Below are 21728 nucleotides of genomic sequence, written 5' to 3' on the forward strand. Positions count from 1 at the left end.
AACTGGTGCTCTAGTCATAAGACATAACCATAATATTTTACCATTTTAGCCTACCTTAGAGTATTCTAGTGACAGGAAAGGGACAAAGCAGCAGGTGTCAATACAATGGGAGGTATAGTGACAATCCTACACACAGGTGAACCAGGTTATAGGGTCATCTTCTCACAGTACTGAAGCAGCAGTGGGATTTGGCACTCTCCTTGGTGTCTCAGCAATCTTTTTAAAGAGCTGCATTGCTCTTCCTAGCAGTACAAAATGGGGACCTAAAAATGTTGCCCTAAAAGTTGTTTCATCTAATCTAAACTTGACTTGTTTACTGTAAGTGGCAGATTTTATCCTGTAGTCAAAACACAAAACAATGTACAAAAATTTTTTGAAGATGTTTCCATTTATCATAAGTATAAGTAATGCGTGCATGCTTATGGACAACATGAAGTCCAATAAATTTGATAGACAACTAATCCACATGAATATTTTCAGTACAATTTTGTTTTAGTCATAAGAATATAGCACCTTTTCTGACATAAGCATAATTTGCTAAAATTTACAAATCACTGACAAGATAAAGTACTTGATATTGAGGTCTTTTCCTGAGCTTCTACTAAGCATTCAAACTACCACAGAAAGTACAACTCTGATGGGCTAACCACATTGTTTGAATGACAAAAGTACATTTGCCTAAAAAACTGCTTTACAGAGAACTCATATAAAGCAAATACTCACACAGTAGTCAGAAGAAGGGATACAAGGCTTTCTGAAAACTTTAGCATCACTTGTGAGGTATGTGAGAGACTGGCATAGGACCATCCAGCAAGGTACACCTGCATCAAAGAACGTTCCATGTTCCATGACCAAAATAAAAGTCAATAGCTCAAAATAAGAGTTAGGTAAGTTTAGAGATATCTTCATCCAAAATGCTTATGTAAACTAATTGTGCCTATCCTCTAAGAATTCTGAGCTCATATTGTTCTGAACAGCTACAGTTAGACACACTATACACTGACTCCAACATTGTGATGTCATTATGATGTCATCCTTTTTGAAAATGAAAAAGAATCAACAAGCCAAATAATCAAGACATTTTATTCAACAACCCTATTTACATCCATACATTCAAATACTAAAGTTTCAGCCACATCTCTAAAAACTTATCTGGTTGCCAGACTAACATATCTAAATGAATGAGTGGAACATTTCTACCAGGATTTACCAATGGAATTTGAAGCTTAACACAGCCAAAAGTGAGTTTCACTATTCCAAAACACAATTTAACCTTTGAATTGTGGCTTTATATAGGTTCATAGAATGAAACTAGGAAGAATTTTAGAGATACTTCTCATTTTATAAATGAAAACAGTGAAGGCTAGAAAGATTAAGTTGCATGTTGAATGTCATAACCTAACATTCATTAGAGCCAGTATTTTTCCCACTAAATTTTGATTCTCTCCATACCAATAACATTTACCTATTCTTCCATCTTGAAAATTTAACCGCTGTCTTTGGATTTTTCTGTTCCTTGCTTCTCCTATCAAATCAGCTATCATCTGTCATCATTGAATGCTATTCTAGCCACCTCTCATGCAAATATCTACTTCTTTGTTCCTTCTACTAGTATATGAGTCTGGGCTTTTAATACCACAATTCCAAAATGCTGCAGTAATCCTTTAACAGATTATCCCAACTCAATTTTCTTTGGCACTGATGCATTCTTCCTTTATACTTCAGTACAACTTATAAGCCTCAGTATTGATTATATGATTATGAAAACCTAAAGAACAAAAAACTAAGAAAAATCCAAAGCATGTCTTAATCTTTTGAGACCACCATGTCCTTCTTTGGTGATCATATCAAACCAGTAGAAAATAAAGCACAGAATGGCAAAATAATGAATTGTTAACAAATCATTATGATATATGTAATTGTGAAACATCATTATTAAATGTTCACATTAGATTCCTGTTGAAATAAAAAAAATTTGACTTATTGAATTACTATACCATATTCAAAGGAAGAAAGGACATAAGGAAGGGAGGAAGAAAGGAAGGAAGGAAGGAAGGAAGGAAGGAAGGAAGGAAGGAAGGAAGGAAGGGAAGAAGGAAACAAGGGAGGGAAGAAAAGAAAGGAAGAAAGGAAAGGGAGGGAAAAAGGAGGGTAGAGAAAAATGAGGAAGGGAGATAGGGAAGCAAGAAATGGAGAGGAAGTGAGAGAGAAAGGAAGGAAGGAATGAAGAAAGAAACAAAGAAAGAGTCAAGAAGGAAAAGGAAAAGGGAAAGAAGGAAGAACTGGTATGCATTTTTAACAAGAAATTCAACATTGGTGTTATTAGAATCACCATATCTGAATTATTTCAAATGTTATACTTCTCAGTGTAACATATGAGGTTTAAATGGTATTAAGAAAAATAAAAATGAGTTCTGGTATAAAAGCCAAGATTGCTGAGTGAAACCAAGAAGTTTATCAAGCTCTCCCAGTGCCCCTCAGAAACCATATGAAACCAAGCTTCTGAACAGAGTCTGACAGAATGAAACCACACTCCAGCTCAGGATAAATTAAAAAGACTCCAAGAAAGGTCAGTCTCAAAAGTGGTACTCAGACTGGATCCAACACATTCTGGGAAAGCTATTGTTAGGATCTTATTCACAGGAAATTAACCACTGAGACCCTCAGATTCTGGCCACTCTACAGTTCCATCTCAAAAGGCAAGTTCTGAGAAACCAAGCTGTTTCATGGAGAAAGCAGGTAAAGCTACCCCTTGTTGAAAGGAAGACATCAAATTTAAGAGGGGCCTGTGCTAAAATTTAAGGTTCAGGGCTGCACAGAAAGCTTGGGTGATCTAGGAGAGATAATCTGAGGATTATTGGACTTCCCGAAAATTATGATGACAAAAAGAGCCTAGATACTATTTTACAGGAAATCATCAAAGAGAACTGCCCAGAGGTAATAGAACCAGAAGGTAAAATAGTCATTGAAAGAATTAATCAAACACCTTCTGAAAAAGACCCCCCCCCCAAAAAAAAAAAAAAACAAAACAAAACAACAACAACAAAAAAACCCTCTATGGAACATTGTGGCCAAATTTCATAACTATCAGACTAAGGAAAAAATATTACAAGCATCCAGGAAAAAAATAATTCAAATACCAAGGTGCCACAATAAGTAAAGGTCACTCAAGATCTGGCTGCCTCCACATTAAAGGATCGAAGGGCCTGGAATCTGATATTCCAAAAGGCAAAAGAACTTGGAATGCAGCCAAGAATAAACTACCCAGCTAAGCTGAGCATTTTTCTTCTGTGGAAGAAGATGGGCATTTAATGAAACAGATGAATTCCATTTGTTTCTAAGGAAAAAAAGCAGACATAAACAAAAAAAAATTGTTCTGTAATCACAGGACTCAAGAGAAGCAGAAAAAGGTAAAAGGAGCTCTTGAGAACTATATTTCTGTTGTAGATGTATAATTTGATTTTACTGATATAATAAAAAAAATGGGAAGTAGAAATGGAAAGGGGATAGTGTCAGAAAAAAGGGAAAAGGGGAGATATAAAGAGGAAACTACATGCACAAAGAGGCAAAGAAAACCTATCATATCTGAGGGAAGTTAGAGAGGGAGAGGAACATTGTATGAATCTTACTCTCATCAGAATAGGCTCAAAGAGAAAATAATTGACATATTGGTTTTACAGAAAATACTCTCTCATCTCATTAAAAAAGGGGAGAGGAAAAGGGAAAAGGAAAAGAGTAAGGGAAGGGTACACTAAAGGGAAAGGGACTTAAAGGGAGGAGGGAGTTATACTAAAGAAGGAGAGCTATGTGACACAAGTGGGGCTCATAAGTTTAATACTGGGGGAGGGGTACAAGGGGCAAGGGAAAAAACATAATCTGGGGATAATATTATGGCAGGAAATAGATAATTAGTAATTTTAACTGTAAATGTGAATGGGATGAACTCTCCCATTAAGTGGAGGTGGATAGCACACTGGATCAAAAGTCAGAACCCTACAATATGTTGCTTACAGGAAACACATTTAAAGCAGGGAGATACATACAGAGTAAAGGTAAAAGGCTGGAGCAGAATCTATTATGCTTCAAGTAAAGTCAAAAAAGCAGGGGTAGCCATCCTTATCTCAGATCAAGCAAAAGCAAAAATTGATCTAATCAAAGAGATAAGGAAGGAAACTGTATCTTGCTAAAGGGTAGCATAGACTGTGAAGCAATATCAATATTAAATATATATGCACCAAGTGGTATAGAATCTAACTTCCTAAAGGAGAAGTTAAGAGAGTTGCAAGAAGAAATAGACAACAAAACTATAATAGTGGGAGATCTTAGCTTTGTACTGTCAGAATTAGATAAATCAAACCACAAAACAAATAAGAAAGAAATTAAAAAGGTAAATAGAATATTGGAAAAATTAAGTATGATAGATCTTTGGAGAAAACTGAATGGTGACATAAAGGAGTATACTTTCTTCTCAGCAGTTCATGGAGCCTATACAAAATTGACCATTTATTAGGACATAAAGATCTCAAAATTAAATGCAGGAAGGCAGAAATAGTAAAGGCTTTCTTTTCAGATCACAATACAATAAAAACTACATTCAACAAAAACGTTAGGAGTAAATAGACCAAAAAGTAATTGGAAACTAAATAATTTCATCTTAAAGAATGATTGGGTGAAACAACAAATTATAGACACAATTAATAATTTCACTAAAGATAATGACAATGATGAGACATTGTACCAAAATTTGTGGGATGTAGCTAAAGTGATAATAAGGGGAAATTTAATATCTTTAGAGGCTTACTTGAATAAAATAGAGAAAGAGAAGATCAATGAATTGGGCTTGCAACTTCAAAAGCTAGAAAAAGACAAAATTAAAAACCCCCAATCAAATACTAAACTTGAAATTCTAAAATTAAAAAAAAACCAATTAATAATATTAAAAGTAAAAAAAAAATTGAACTAATAAATAAAACTAAGAGTTGGTTTTATGAAAATATCAATAAAATAGATAAACCTTTGGTAAATCTGATTAGAAAAAAGAGAGAGGAAAATCAAATTATTAGTCTTAAAAATGAAAAGGGGGAACTTTCCACCAATGAAGAGGAAATTAGAGAAATAATGTATTACTTTGCCGAACTTTATGCCAACAAATTTGATAACTTAAGTGAAATGGATGACTACCTCCAAAAATATAGTTTAACAAAGCAGAAAGTAAATTGCTTAAATAGTCCCATTTCAGAAAAAGAAATAGAACAAGCTATTAATGAACTCCCTAAGAAAAAAATCTCCAGGACCAGATGGATTTACATGTCAATTCTACCAAACATTCAAAGAACAATTCGCCCCAATGCTATATAAAATATTTGAAAAAAATAGGAAATGAAGGAGTCCTACTAAATTCCTTTTATGACACAGACATGGTACTGATACTTAAACCAGGTAGCTTGAAATCGGAGAAAGAAAACTATAGACCAATCTCCCTAATGAATATTGATGCTAAAATCTTAAATAAGATATTATCAAAAAGATTACAGAAAATCATCCCCAGGATAATACATCATGATCAAGTAGGATTTATACCAGGAATGCAGGGCTGGTTCAATATTAGGAAAACTATAAGTATAATTGGCCATACTAATAATCAAATGAACAAAAATCATATGGTCATCTCAAAAAATGCAGAAAAAGCATTTGATAAAATAAAAACATCCATTTTTTAAAAAAAACACTTGAGAGTATAGGAATAAATGGATTATTCCTTAAAATAGTCAGGAACATATATTTAAAACCATCAATAAGTATCATATGTAATGGGGATAAACTGCAACCAATTCCCATTGAAGAGTGATATAAAGTTGCCCACTATCACCATTACTTTTCAATATTGTATTAGAAATGCTAGCTTTGGCAATAAGAGTGGAGAAAGGTAGTAAAGGAATTAGAGTAGGTAATGAGGAAACCAAATTATCACTCTTTGCTAATGATATGATGATATACTTAGAGAACCCCAGAGATTCTACTAAAAAGCTATCAGAAATAATCCACATCTTTAGCAAATTTGGAGTATACAAAATAAACCCACATATGTCATCAGCATTCTTATATGTCACTAACAAAGTCCAATAGTTTGAGTTATAGAAAGAAATTTCATTTAAAGTAACTACCAATAGTATAAAATATTTAGGAATCTATCTGCCAAGGGAAAATCAGTAACTATATGAGGAAAACTACAAAACACTTTCCACACAAATTAAGTCTGATCTAACCAATTGGAAAAATATTAAATGCTCTTGGATAGGGAGAGCAAATATAATATGCCCATTTAAGTTTTTAAATGAATTCTTTTGCTCTATGGATTTTTTTCCATTTCACTAAATTTGTTTTTTGGTGAGTTATTTTCTTTTTCCAATTTACAAATCCTACTTTCTTGGGAGTTATTTACCTTTTCCAATTGACATTTCAGGAGGTTGTTACTCTTTCTTCTTTCCCCATTTTTCTTCTAACTCTCTTTTGAGATTTTTAATAGTCTCTTCTAGGAGAGCGTTATTTGGAATATTTTCTGGAGGTTGTTTGCTATTAGTCTCCTTGGGATTGGAAACCCACTCTCTTTTTGTATAGAAGCTATTGATTGTTCTCTTGATTTTTATACTCATTTTTTAAAGCCTTCAGGGTCTGCTTTCAGGGCAAGGATGTTACCAGCTTACTCTGCAAAGCAAGGATGGGTATATGGACAGTAGCTGTTCTCTCAATGGTCTGCAAGAATGGTGGAGCTGCGGGAGGGCTCTGGGAAGAGCTCCACAGGCAGTGAGTAGGCCAGGGTATCAATGGCAGGGCTGTATAAGTGCCCTGGGAAGAGCCCCCCTGTGAGGATTAGTGACTGCCTTGGGGCTAGAGGTTAAGCAGTGAGAGTATCACTGCCCCCCCCCCAACAATCACTTTGAGTATTAGCAGTTGCCCTATCCCTCACAGCACCAGAAGTGTCTCTGCCTGTGTAGAGCGTCCAGCTGGGGAGATTCCTCATTGTGCAGATGAGAGGCTGCTCTGGGCTCTGCCCCTGCTTTATGTGACTGCCCCTCAACAAGAGCCCCTAGCTGCAGAAGGCCAAGAAGAGCTGTGTTATGGTCTGCACTGCATCACTTCCTGTCCTGGGTGGGAGCAGTCAGATCCTCTCAGGCTCTGGCGTCCCTCAGTGTACCCTCTAGCCCAGGCTCTAATTTCTCTGCTGGTCTACTACTCTGTGACCAAAGCAAAGCAGTCAGGCTATTGCAGAGAGCTCTATGTAAACCTTCCAACCACAGAGTATGCCCTGCTCCCAATTCTATCCCGGCCTGTGCCAGTCTGTTCCTGCCACTCAGGACAAACCTTTCTGGTGATATTCAGATTCTCTTCAGCTGGAGTTGTACTTCCAATCTTTGTGAACCTCACCAGTCTAGCACTATTTTTGAGATTGATTATAAAAATTAGTAATGAGGGTACGAGAGGAGCTCAGAATGTCACGTGTGCCTTCTCCACAATCTTGCCTCTGCCTCCCCACCCAGTCCACCATATATTCTTTAGCATACGTTCTTTAAGATAACATTTATGCCTGTCCAGCAATCTTCTCCTGCCCTTAAAGAGTAAATCATGCATGCTTTCTAAAATGCAGAGATATAAAGAATTGATGTTAGTTAACTCTTTCTCAAAAAAGGATTATGGGGCTATCCTTTCTTTCTACTTTCCCAAAGATATATTTAATCAGTGACTAAAGTGACAAAAATAAGAGAAAAAAAAAAGAAGTAGGTTATGTTTGGTCTTAGAAGGCAAAACCAGGAACAATGGGCTACAATTACAAGGGAAAAATGCATGCTTGATATAAGGGGAGGAAACCCTTCCTAAATGTTAACCTAGTGACTATTAAAAAAGTGAAATGGCCTATGAGTCTTAGGTGTCTTCAAGGATTTTTGGATGATTACTTTTGTCAACTATGTTATAATGGAAATTCCTTGTATGCATAATTTAGTGAGAAGTATAATTGGAGACAATCTTGTACAAAAATAACTAATAAAAATTGACTAAGGTAAGTGCCTAAAAAGAACAGGCCATTGCTGGTTGGAGAAGCAGAAAGGATTTTCAAATAAATATGATATTTGAAGATGGACAGAATTTTAATGGGTTCTAAATGAAATTGGTAAACCTGAAATAAAGAAAAAAGTAATTAGTATCTTGCATTTTGAATTTATACTGTTGAATTCATTAATAAAACATTCTGTTCTTTTTATCTACCAAATAGTTATATAAAAGTATATGAGATTATTGTTGCTATTTTTCATTTCTACAACAATCTCTTTATTAATTTAATTGAAAATATTTTTGAAAGCATTTGACTGTCTTATCAGCTCAACATGAACTACTGCAGACAGTCTGATTATAAGAGCACAATTAATGCTGAAAACAGTTCCAGCAAGAAGAAAATAACATATTAGTTTATTAGATACAGTTGGTTCCTTGTTCAAAGGAAATACCTTCTAACAAATGAAGACAGGCCAATTTTAGATTTCAGCAGCAGTATGCCCTATTTAAATTGGATAAAGGTGGTGGCTGAATATAAAATGTCACTACATATGATTTTGTGAAAAAGGATTAAAGACCTTTTCTCCAATTAGAAATTAATGAGGTACATAATAGAGCATTAAAGATAATTTCAAACTATATAATAATTTCAATTTCTATATTACTATAAGGATGACAAACTTTACTTTATGACAACTTGATTGGCAATAGTACAAATATCATTTCCTCATTTTTTACAGTAGAGGTAACCGAAGCTGAACAAATTGAAAGTTACCTTGCTAGTGTGGGCATTTTTATTCTAATTATCCACATGATAATTACTTGTTTTGACTACTTTATAACTATTATAGAAAAATAGACTTTATCTAAAAATCATAGCCCCAGATACACAAAATAATTTTAAAACTCTATAATGTAATTATTAATCTCCTTACATTTATTTTGGGTTTTTTATTATAAATTTTTTATTGATACAAATCTAATTTCTTTCTATATATTTCCCTGTATTTATCCTCTTCCCCATCCAGACTGCTATCCTTTAAAATAAAGAATAAAAGTAAGATGGATAAAACACACACACACACACACACACACACACACACATATATATATATATATATATTCATATACATATACATATACATAGTCCCTGTTTCCAAGAAAATTGCAAACTAATTGGAGAAGACAGCATGGAAAAAGAAATCAAAAATCTAGATGGGATGATGGGGGAAGGGAAAGAAAAGAAGGCACCAGATGTGATGGAGTCTCTAAAAACAGTGTACTAGGTGGAAGATGGAGAGGAAATGGTGACTCAGCTATGAAGGATGCTGTACACAGATATTGGGCATCACTTGTTGGAATGTGACCTGTGGCAGACTGATTTTAAAAATCAATAAACATGAGGACAAAACTATATTATATATTCTCACCTATTTATATCTTATTTACATATAGAATATAAAATATAAAATTATATATACAGAAATGTAAATATGCATATCTGTACATATATACATGCATATATTTAAATATATAATCATATAGATAGAAAACCTAATTTAATTGTCATAAAGATAAAGATCATTAGCAGAAATATCTGTTGTCAAAGAGACTAGAAATATACTGTATAAAACATGTATGCTAAAGAAAATCTATTTTAATAGACTGTGGAAACAGGCAAGATGAATCTTATTTCTATAATCCAGAAGTAGCATATCCATGTCTAAGAGAAAAGTCTTATGTTTTTCCACCCCTATTAATTTCAAAGAATTGCAAGAATTTTGCTAAAATGAAAACAAAAAGCCTTCTCAAAAATTGATTCCCTTTTTTTGCTTTCCTTTCTATGTGGATCTGAAGCAGAAATATTGGATAAAAGAATCACCCCAACTCATTTTCATTGGTCATGAAAGTTTTGAAAAGAATCTAAAGTGTGACACTTTTCTCCAGTTCTCAGTTTGCAAGTTGTTCAAAGTTTCCTCATCATGTCTCACAATCTGAGATGTCTTGACAGAGGGCAAGTCTTTGAATTAGTTTAGGAGAATGAGGAGAGTGGTATTAGCTAAAGTGCTGACTTCAGGAGAGATCCTAAGAAGAGATTGTCAATCAAGTGATTAAATAGCCTCCACAACCACAGACACACCTCCTGAAAACAGTTTTAATTTAGAAAAGAAAAAGAAGTTAACTTTAAATTGCTTCTTCATATTCTATAAACTATAAACTAATTATGTTCATTTTAAGATATCACTGGTCAATTAAATAACATTTATAAAATGCTTACTATGTTTCAAGCACCCTGCTTCAAGGGAAGACAATTTAGTGAGGAGACAACATGCAAACACTAGGACAACTAAGACAAAAATAGAATAGATTGGGGTTAATCTCAGAGACATTTTTACCCATTTATTTTTTCCTTTCACTTTGAGTACACTGCTACTACAGATTAGTAGTATGACATAGTTTATTTACTGAACAGAATATCGCTAGGTGAGCTTCAGGCTCACTTTTATGAGGTTGGAATATAGGAAATATTTTTTCATCAAAAAGAATCCAGAATGTCAAAATCATGGGATATGGTACTAGAATTCCAGCAGCCTATTACAACTTAAAAAAAAAGGAATATGGAAAAAGAAAGGGAAAAGGAAAAAAAAAAACAGAATTGTTGGACTCATGAGATATTTTTAACTACTTTGAGTGAATAACTATATTATGTACAATCCAAGATTCTATAGTATTCAACAGTAGCATGGAGAAACAAGTATCTTGACATAAAAAAAAAAGTTCTAGTAAAATCTTGAGCTATTTTGAGTGAATAACAACATTGTGAATATATTTCAATGAATACATTCACAATCCAGATATTGCAAAGAATGGAAAACTAAAAGCAAAGCTCTATATGGAAATATATTAGAAATGAGTTCTGTGGAAAAAAACTATAACTAATCCTTTTGACACATTAGACAAATGAGGACTCATATGTCATGATGTGAAACTAATAAGATATTAGTATTTTAAATTTAGTGTTGGAAATAACATGAAAGTTCATTTAATCTAAACAGCTCTGCCCATGGAATGCCTCTTGGATTTGATGGACTAGTTTTGGTTTTATCTTGGTTGGCTCCAGACTTTAACAAAATCTCTTGGCGGTCTTCTCTCTGCTATGCTACCAAAATTATATTCCTGTCTCTTTTAAACCCCTTTTTATGTGCAGTATGGATTCAGAAGTATATGAGTTCTTATAGGGCTGGGACTGTTTGCTTACATTTATTTCTAAACCCAGTTTAGTGCTAAGTAGCACACTATTTAACATATACTAAGTCCTCTCTCATTTGTTAATTTTTTTTTCTCTATCATTTACCTACTTAATTATAAAATACCATTTAGGAATATGAATATTTGGAAAACCTTTCCAAATCTTTCTCTCTCTCTTTCTATGTTTGGAAGGGGGAGTAGGAATTAGGAGGAAATAGAAGTGTTTTATTCAGAATCGTTTCCATGATATTGGAGTGTAGCCTGGATAAGCATATGTCTCCCTGCTTTACACCTCACTTGATATCAATACTCAGCAGGTTGTTAAGCAAAGTTATCTCTACAGTGGCATCTGTCACAGACAGATGGGCCCCTGACATGAGTAGGAGGTAGAGATTGGCCACAATCACATTTGGAAAATGGCACAGCACTTTCAATGATCCCAGATTGCTCATTGCCACAAAGGGCCATCTCATTAACACAAATGTACTCTCCTAGTGATGCTCTATGATTACAAATCAGAGAACATCAAGATCTCAGAAGAATATAAATTATAAACATCCCAAAGGGAAATAAAAAAGCTACAGGATGGGTGTTAGCTGATTGCAGTATATTGTCCATGATGATTTGGGAATAAGAACCATTTTTAAAAATCATACAGGACAGGTATTGTTATAAATGAAGGCAGATTGGGTAAATAATAATAGCACACAATGGCAAATGGAATGCCTGATAATATTGAAAGAACCAGAATATAATTCTAATGAATTTCATGAATTCTCTATGGAAAATTTATTGAAGGATTCTAAGAATTTTACAAGATAAGGAAAAGTCAATGAAATTGAATTGACAAAGAATCCTCATAGAATATGAGTTGAGGCAAATTTAATGTAAAACTGTTACTCAGGGATTTAGTACCTTGCATTAATACCTAATATTAAGATACCTAATAATTTAAGTTTTCATTTAAAAATTTTTGAGATATAAATTATTTTCTTCCTTTCCCTCCCCTTCCTTGAGAATGCAAGAAATTTGCACATTATAGATGTACACTCAATGAAAAACACTGCCATATTAGTCATGTGTTGAAAGAAAATACAAATTAAAAAAAACAAAACAAGAAAGGAAAAAAATTAAAGAAAGCAAAATATAAATATACTTTAATCAGCATTCAGACACCAGAACTGCTTTCCCTGAAGACAGCATTTTTCATTATGAGTCCTTTGGAATTTAGCTCTGATCATTGTATTACTGAAAATAAACTATCTTACAGTTTATTACTACACAATATTGCTGCTACTATGTGGTCTGCTGAGGATGTTTATGCAGCCTGTGGGGTTATGGCAAATGGGCTGAGGGGCAGAGACTGTGAGTTTTTGTTTTTACTATAGTCCAACCCTCCAACAGACTGAGGGACAGTGAACTGGCCCCCTATTTAAAAAGTTTGAGGACCACACTATTCTTCTGGTTCTGCTCTTTCACTTTTTATCAATTCATGTAAATCTTTTCAGGCTTTTCTGATAGTACTTAGTCATCATTCTTAGTGTCTTCATTTATTTGTTTCTCTGTCTATTTACTTATTTATTTTTATTGAAGCTTTTTATTTACAAAACATATGCATGGGTAATTTTTCAATTGACCTTTGCAAAACCTTCTGTTCCAAATTCTTCCCTCCTCCCCTAAATGGAAAATAGTCCAATACATGTTAAATATGTTAAAATATATGTTACGTTTAATATATGTATACATATTTATACAGTTATCTTGCTTGCATAAGAACAATCAGATCAAGGAGAAAAAATCAGAGAAAGAAAACAAAATGCAAGTAAACAACAACAGAAAGAGTGAAGATGCTGTGTTGTGGTCCACATTTAGTATCCACAGGCTCTCTTAGTCACTGCACAAATGGAACTGGTTTGAATTATCTCATTGTTGAAAAGAGTCATGTCCATCAGAATTGATGATCATATAATCTTATTGCTGCTGCGTACAATGATCTCCTGTTTCTGTTCCTTTCTCTTAGCATTAGTTCATATAAGTATTTCCAAACCTCTCTGAAATCACCCTGTTGGTAGTTTCTTCTAGTCATCATTCTTATACCACAATATATACCACAACTTGCTCAGTTATTCCCTAATTGATGTATATGTTATTGCTTTCTAATTTTTCCCACCAATAAAATAAATGTTTAGCCACATATATACTTACTTGTGTACATATATACATAAATGTAGAAACACATAATATATACAATACCAACATATAAACATATTTAAGATATAGATATATTTCTTCTTTTTTTGTTGTTGTTTCTTTGGGATATTGACCTAGTGATAACAGAATTAGTAGTATTACTGGTTCAAAAGGTATTTGTGAGACTATAGTCCTTTGGATATAGTTACAAATTGCTCTATAGAATGGTTGAATGAATTCACAATTATACCAACAATGCATTAATATCTCAATTTTCCACATCTCATCCAAAATATTTTCCTTTTCTGTCATTGATAGCACAAAATGTTTTTAATTTTCATTTCTTTAATCAATGGTGACTTAGAGCTTTTTAAAAATATGATCATAGATAGCTTTGATCACTTTTCCGGAAAATAACCTGTTCATATTACTTGACTATTCATTAATCAGAGGATATCTCTTATCTTTACAAATTTGACTAAGTTTTCTATATATTTCAGAAATGAGGAGTTAATCAAAGAAACTTGCTATGACATTTTTTTCATAATTATGATTACAGATATTTTCCTTCATCTCATTTTTTCATTATCCTTCTCTGTCTTTTCTGTGAAAACTTAAAATTGTATTCTTTTAAACTACTGCTCCCAATTCACTTTCTTTTTTTTTATTCCCATCCAACTCCTATTTTCCTGTAGGCTAAATTAGTCTATATGCAACTAATTGTGTATATTATTCTGTCTTTGAGCCATTTTAAATGTGAATAAAGTTCAAACATTGTCTACTACTCTCCCATGTTTGTCTTCAATGTAAAAGGACTTTCATATTTCTTTTATGTGAGATCTTTTTTTTCCTCTATTGTCTGTATCTCTTCCCCTTTCTTGTGTTATCCTGATTGTGACTCTGATATTTGAATTGTTTCAGTTTGGCTGCTTGCAGTATTTTATCCTTGACCTGTGAGCTTTGGAATCTGAATATAATATACTTAGAAGTTACCATTTTGCAATTCCTTTCAAGAGGATCAGTGGTTTTTGTTCAATTTTGTTTTTACTCTCTGATTCTAGAAAATCAGCACAGTTTCCTTGATAATTTCTTAAAAGGTGATGTCAAGGATCCATGTATGGTCAATGGAACAGAGTCCTGTACCCAATTCCAGCAAAGGGATCATGGTAACTCCTACAGACCTCTCTAACTGATTATTGACTGAGAGGTCTAGAAGTACCCCCTTCTAATTTACTGCACACTCCCCTGTGTGTACAGTATTTTATTTTTCCTGAGGGATTTTTCTTTATTTGTTTTTAGGGTGGGAGATCTATGCTTTCTTTCACAACATAACTTTTATGGAAATGTTTTGAATAACTTCACTTATGATTTCTTAATGGGACCTGGAGCTAGGAATTAGGAAGAGAATTTGAAACTCAAAACTTTTAAAAACAAGTGTAAAATGTTGCTTTAAAAGTAACTGGAAGAAAATAATAAATAAGAAAAACAATTTTAAAATATACAACTCTTATTATGGACATAACTCTTCTAAAAAGATTTGATGATGCTTATATTATATTTTTTGGAAAAATTTTGTTATATTCTTTCATCTTCTTTATAATAGTTATTGTGAGTATACTATAGTATTCCATCACACCACAGAGCAGCCTCTATCTAAGACCTATAAACTAAGATAGCCCTCAATTCTTTGGTAACAAAAATAATGCTATCATAAATATTCAAGATATAGATATTATCTTTGTTCTTCTTAGATAGTTTCCTTTGCAGATTAGTGTAGACTTTGGAGAGAAAGTTGTCAAACTAAAATAAAATATCAAATATGTAGAAGTAGAGCCAGGGACTCACCTGAGCTCTCCAAAATTCCTCTCTAAACAATTTCAAAAGAATACTCTAAAATGAATTTGGAAGTAGTAGAACCAACAAAAGGATAGAGTGAAAAAAATTTCCAGCCCAAAACAAGGTTGGCATAAAATAATTTCTGTTTCTTTGGGGTGAGAATGAAGCATATCCAGTATAGGCTACACTCAAGCAAGCCAGCAGCAGGTCCTGAGGATAATTAAAATCAGTAGCTATGGCTACAGATAGTAAAGCGGCTGGACATCTAGTTAGAAGGAAAGGACATAGGATATTTTGCTACCAATGAATATAGAGATCTATTGCGTTGCCCAAAGTTCCAGGTCATAGTCCCAGAGCAAGGAGGAGGACTAGAATATGAGGTCGTGTGACTGCAGAGTAGCAAAGACCTAAATAACAGTTCCAAGGCTAAAAAGAATGCTTGTATTTACTCATAGACCACAGCACTGGTAAGCAGAGCAGTGAACACACCTTTTTTTAAGACAATGCCACCTTGGAAAAAATGAATATTTTCAGACCACCTCTCCCTACCCCAAACTATCTCTGAAAATAGTTGCACAAAAAATCCTGGAATTTCGAATTGTACCCTCTAAACTGGAAGCAGAACCAACTTTAACATAAAATAAAATTCAAGAAATAGGCTAGATCAAAAATAAATTATAAATAAATAGATGAACAGATGAATAAAGAATATTTGTACTTTAGATAATAAATAGATAAATAAATAAATAAACCCAAATCATAACAAGTTACTATTGTGAAAGGGAAAATCAAAACACAAACTCAGGAGAAAAGGTAGTAAAAAAAAAAAAAAAAAAAAAAAAAAAGATTACATTCAAAGTCTGAGAGAAAAAATGAGAATTATTCTCAAGCCCAAAAACAAATCTTGAAAAAGCTCAACAAATAAGAAAGCAAAAATTTTGGGAAAATAAATTAAAGTTATGCAAGATCATCATGAAAAAAAGAGTCAATAGCTTGGTAAAGGAAACATGAAAATCCTGAAGAAAATAATACCTAAAATAACCAGAATAGGCCAAATGGCAAAAAGAGACAAAAAAACCTATGGAAGAGAAAAACTCCTTTAAAGCAAAGTTAGTCAAAAGGAAAAGGAGTAAAACTGTCTACTGGAAAATAACATACAAAGGTCAACTGAAGAAAATAATTCCTTAAAATTTAGAATCAGGCAAGTGGAAGCTAATGATTCTGTGACATATCAAGAAAAGATAAAAGAAAATTAAAAGAATTAAAAAACAGAATATAATGTGAAATATATAATTGAATAAATAATTTACATATAAGATAAATTCAGGAGAGATATTTTAAGAACTTGTATTATCTGAAAAATATAATCAAAATAAGAGCCTAGATTTCATCTTGCAGGAAATTATCATGGAAAATTGTTGTGGTCTTTTTCAATCAGAGGGTAAAAGAAAATTTAAATAATCCACTGATCATTTCCACAAAGAGATATCAAAATAAACATTCCAGGAATATCATAGTAAATTTCAGAGCTCATAGGTAAAGAAGAAATCACAAGCAGTCAGAATAAAACAATTTAAGTATTCTGGAGCCACAGCCAGGACAACCCAAGATGTAGCAGCATTTACATTAAGTGATTGTAGGGCTTGGAATAGGATCTTCTGGAGTTCAAAGAAGTAAATATCACAACCCACAATCAGCTCTTCAGAAAACCTGAGTATAATTATTGTTGGAGGAGGTGGGCAAGGGGATACATATTTAATAAAATTTAGGACTTTCAAGCATGTCTGGTGAAAAACCAGGGTTAAAATAAAAATTAGACTTTCAAATACAACATTCTAAAAATGTATAAAAAGATTAACCTGAATGAAAAACCATAGGGGAATCAATGAAGTTAAACTATTTCTATTACTACATTTGAAGATGATACTTGATATTTCTAAGATTGTTCTCATTTTTAGGGAATTAAAAGCAGTATACACAGACAGAGGACATAAGCCTCAGTTGACTATGATGAGTTCATATATAAAATAATTGAGGTTTAAGAAAGAGGAATGCACTTGGAGAAGGGAGCATGGAAAGATAGAATGGAATAAATTATCTCATAAGGTACAAAAAAGCTTTTACAGTGAAGGAAAAGATAAGAAGATGATGTACAATGCTTGAATCTTCTCTCATTTGAATTGGTTCAAAAATGGAATAAAATACACACCCTTTTGAATATAAAAACTTATCTTACCATATGGGGAAATTTGAAGAAAAGAAGATAGAAAAAAGAATAAACTGGGAGAGATCATGGCTATAACACTTCTGAGGAGAAATGTGTGAATAGAGAAAATAAAAAGGGGAATAAGATGGAGGAAAATACAAAGTCACATAATTATGCAACTATTTTAAAGCAAATTTCTCTGATAAAGGAATTGCTTCTCAAAAAATTTTAAGAAATAAATCAAAATTGTAACGATCTAAAATCATTCCACAGTTTATAAAAAGTCATATTTCAAAAAATATGAATATGCAATTTTCAGTTAAAGAAACCCATAGTCATGTTAAAAAATGTTCTATATCACTATTGATTGGAGAGTTGCAAATTAAAAGAACTCTGAAGCATCATCTTACAACTATTATATTGGCTGCTAAGACCGAAAAGAAAAATGATAAATGTTGAAGGGAATGTGGGAAATTTGGTGGAGACTATAGCAGCGATGGTGGAGCTGTTGAACTGATCCAACCACTCTGGAGAGCAATTTGGCCTGGAGAACATAATGGCCTATAAACCCCAGCAATACCACTGCAGGTCTATAGCCCAATATCTTTTTTTTTTTAAAGGAAAAAATTTGTATGTTAAAACATATGTATAGAAGCTCTTTGAGCTGTGGTAAAGAATTGGAAATTGAGAGGCTATCCATCAATGAGGAATGACTGAATATATTGTGATATTTAATTGTGATGAATGCTATATGATATCACAGCAGGATTTTTTTCAGGAAAAAGTATTATAAAATGGGCAGCTAGGTGGTGCAGTAACTAGAGTACCAGCCCTGAAGTCAGGAGAATTTGAGTTCAAATCTGACCTCAGATACTTAACATTTCCTAGCTGTGTGACCCTGGGCAAGTCACTTACCCCCAATTGCCTCAGGGAAAAAAAAGAATTGTAAAGCCTTGGAGAGCAGCAATATGCAGATCCAAGTATATTTGCTTGTTTGTTTTTTAACTTTATTTTTATTCTTTTTGTCAATGTTTTGTTTCATAATATGACTTATGTGGAAACATTTTACATGACTGCACATGTATGATCTACATTAAATTGTTTGACTTCTCAATGAGGTGGGAGGGAAGAGAGAACATAAAATTTTAGAAAAAATGTTAAAATTGTTTTTATATTTAATAAAAATTAAAATATAAAAGACCTAGAAACTTGGACAGGTCTTTTGTCAGCTAATGAACTAATGCTTTAGAATACCCTTGCCTCTTCAATAATATGAGCTATTATATCACCCTAGCCCTTTTGGCCAAATGTGGCCAGAATGTAAAGGTTTTGCATGACAAAAAGTACAGTGGCATATGAAAAACAATAATAACCACAAATTTCCATCCCAAAATACTGCAATGTATTAAAATTTAAGCTTCTTCAAAGCAGGAATGGCTCTTTCCTGTCTTTCTTTTTACAGTATTATATCAATTGGCATATACTAAGCTCTTAAAAATGTTTCTTAATTAATCATGATAGAGCAAGAAAACCACTTTCTAGGAAATGTGGTATTGAGTTCAAATCCTGATTCTTCTGACTACTTTGTGTCTTTGGCCAAATTAGTCCTCTTTTAAGATTCTCATTTCATTCAACTGTAAATTGAAGAGTTGGTATAGATGTAGTCTAAGGCCTCTTCCTGCTCAAACACTTCTTAACCTATGGTGCAATGTAATCTCTTTTACTCTATCCTTGAGATCTTTGCTACCACTTGTTCTTGACTGATTTTGAAAGAAAAGAAGAGAGGGAGGAAGAGGTGTGTGTGTGTGTGTGTGTGTGTGTGTGTGTGTGTGTGTGTGTGTCTGTATTGATAATTGTTAGATAGATGATACACAGATAACTTTAGTTTAATACAATTGATTTTCTTTGTAATCCTAAGCATTTTATTTTATGAATTCAAAATTCTTATTCTGTGAAAGGGTCCAAAATTTTATCAGACTTCCAAAATTTTCCGTGATCCAAAGATTTAAAAATGTCCCTTGCATAGACACAGAATGAAAATGTGTATACTCCTATTTTGAGAATAAGAGAAATATATTCTTAATTTCTCAAGTCCTTCATAAGGGAAAGCACAAAAAAGGCAAATTTCTTACAGTTTCATTACATGCCTTTACTAAATGCCATCAACTAGGCCAGTGTCTGTAAATTGGGGTTTTGTGAAGCTTGCTGGTATGTTAATGACTCCTATCCTTACCATTTCTCTGGGATGGTTTAATTAGATGGTCATAATCTTCTCTAGGAAGAAATAGCAAAGCAATCAGTTAGTAACATGAGGAAATAAATGACTTCATCAAAAATGAATTGCCCATGACAATTTGGGAGAATTTCCATTTCGAAACAGGACCAGACTAGCAGGAAAAGTCCATCCTAATTCATCTCTAATGTTCTCTATAACTATTATCCATTTTTATCAGCAGCACAATCATGAGGAAACTTTTATAAAATGGCTAAACTGAATAGTGGGTGAAATAACCATAAGAATACCTTGTATACATGGCTTTGTATGTTTATAAAATATTTCATATATATTTTCTCATTTGATCCTTGCCATAATTATGCAAAATAAACTTGGGATGTTTTATTATAATAGTTTTTACATGAGTCAAGTAAGACTAAGAAACTGTGAAACATGGGATGTCAAAATTGGAAGGGGGCTCAGCAGGTAACACATCCTTTTTGTTCCTGAGATACTACTTATTACAAAATCCATGGCACAGATGAAAAAATCTGCATTGATCAGGAATCCTCTATCCTCCAAGTTGCACATATTCTCTGGGCTACATTAATTTCTAGGAAGTTTTTCAATTTTTTCTTATGTTAACCTGAAATCTGTCTCCATGTCACTTTCTTTCCTTCTTCCTACTCACTCCATCTAGATTGAAAAGCATTTTAATAGCTCATCTACTTGGCAACCTTCAAATATTTGAAAATAGCTTTCAGATTTTTGCAATATTCTCATCTCTAAGCTAAACATTCCTAGTTTTTTCAACTGATCTTTATGTAACATCACATAAATTATGTCCTCTCTATTCTTGTCAACCCTCTCCTGATGCTCTCTAGCTTGTCAATATCCTTCCTAAAAATGTGATGAAAAACTGAAAACAAACACCAGATGTGATGGACTGTCACCTTCCTCCTTATGAATCCTAATGGTCTACCATTCCATACTTTAGGATTCTACATCAAACTACTGATTTCCATGGAGATTATTGTACATTAAAATTCCATAATATTTTTCATGTGAACTATCTTCTAGTTATGTTTCCCATAAGTAAAATATAGACATTTATATTTATCTTTATTCAATTTCATCTTGTTAGTGTCTTTTACCAACACTGGACTGGGAAAAGTTTTCAATTAACCTTCACAAGCAGAAACTATAGAATTCTTTTAACAAGTGCCAGATAGGATATTATAGCTGTCAAGTGTAAGAGTAGAAGTGGGGTGATGGGAAACTGAATCTCACTGAAGAAAAGCAGAGGAAGTGAATTACTTGATGAGGACCAGTAAAAAGACTTTTGCAAAATTCTAACTCATAATAATGAAAAAAATGACCTAGATAAATTAAGAAAATACTAGTTAATAATAACCCTAAAGACATTGATGGAGTCCTAGAAACAGAATGAAAATACATAATCTTTTTTTTTCCTTCTGCTCCCAGGTATAACTTTGCCTATTAGAAAAGAAAATAATCACTTTCAAAAAGAGTGTTTTGGCCTATGGCTAAGAAGTGAAGACAACATAATATATTCAACATGTGGTATCCAGTGGGACTCGTCATTAGTTGAAGACAAGAACTCTAAATTTGAAATTCACTTTTTTTGCAGTACTGAAAATTGACTAGAATTCTGGTACAAAATGAAATTCATAATATATACTGCTTTTCTATTTGGTAACACTTTTTGCTGTCTATCCTCTGCAGCTAGTTCATTTCTTTTGGAGCTGAATAAGTGGACCTAAGAGTAGTTTCCAAATAAGGAAGAGCCCTCCACTAATATTCTGTCCAGAATCCATGACTTTGACTTGGATTACTTTCTCTGATGCAACTTTATCTTTTCTAGCTGACTATATTGCTTATTTCTCCTATTGGCAAATAAAAACTTTGATTTTGCAAGGGAAGGTGGTAGAAATAGAGCAAAAAGAACTACAAATCTATCCT

General features: G+C 33.1%; 1 long non-coding RNA gene across 1 annotated transcript; it reads left to right on the forward strand.

Moving 5' to 3' along the window:
- Positions 1–1074: 1074 nt before the first annotated feature.
- On the forward strand, positions 1075–21465 carry LOC141559802 (uncharacterized). The gene is made up of 2 exons (XR_012487557.1): positions 1075–1241; positions 21231–21465. It is a non-coding gene; the product is annotated as an uncharacterized LOC141559802 (long non-coding RNA).
- The last annotated feature ends 263 nt before the right edge of the window (positions 21466–21728 follow it).

The sequence above is a fragment of the Sminthopsis crassicaudata genome, chromosome 3 (genome assembly GCF_048593235.1).
Source record: "Sminthopsis crassicaudata isolate SCR6 chromosome 3, ASM4859323v1, whole genome shotgun sequence".
NCBI classification, from domain to species: domain Eukaryota; kingdom Metazoa; phylum Chordata; class Mammalia; order Dasyuromorphia; family Dasyuridae; genus Sminthopsis; species Sminthopsis crassicaudata.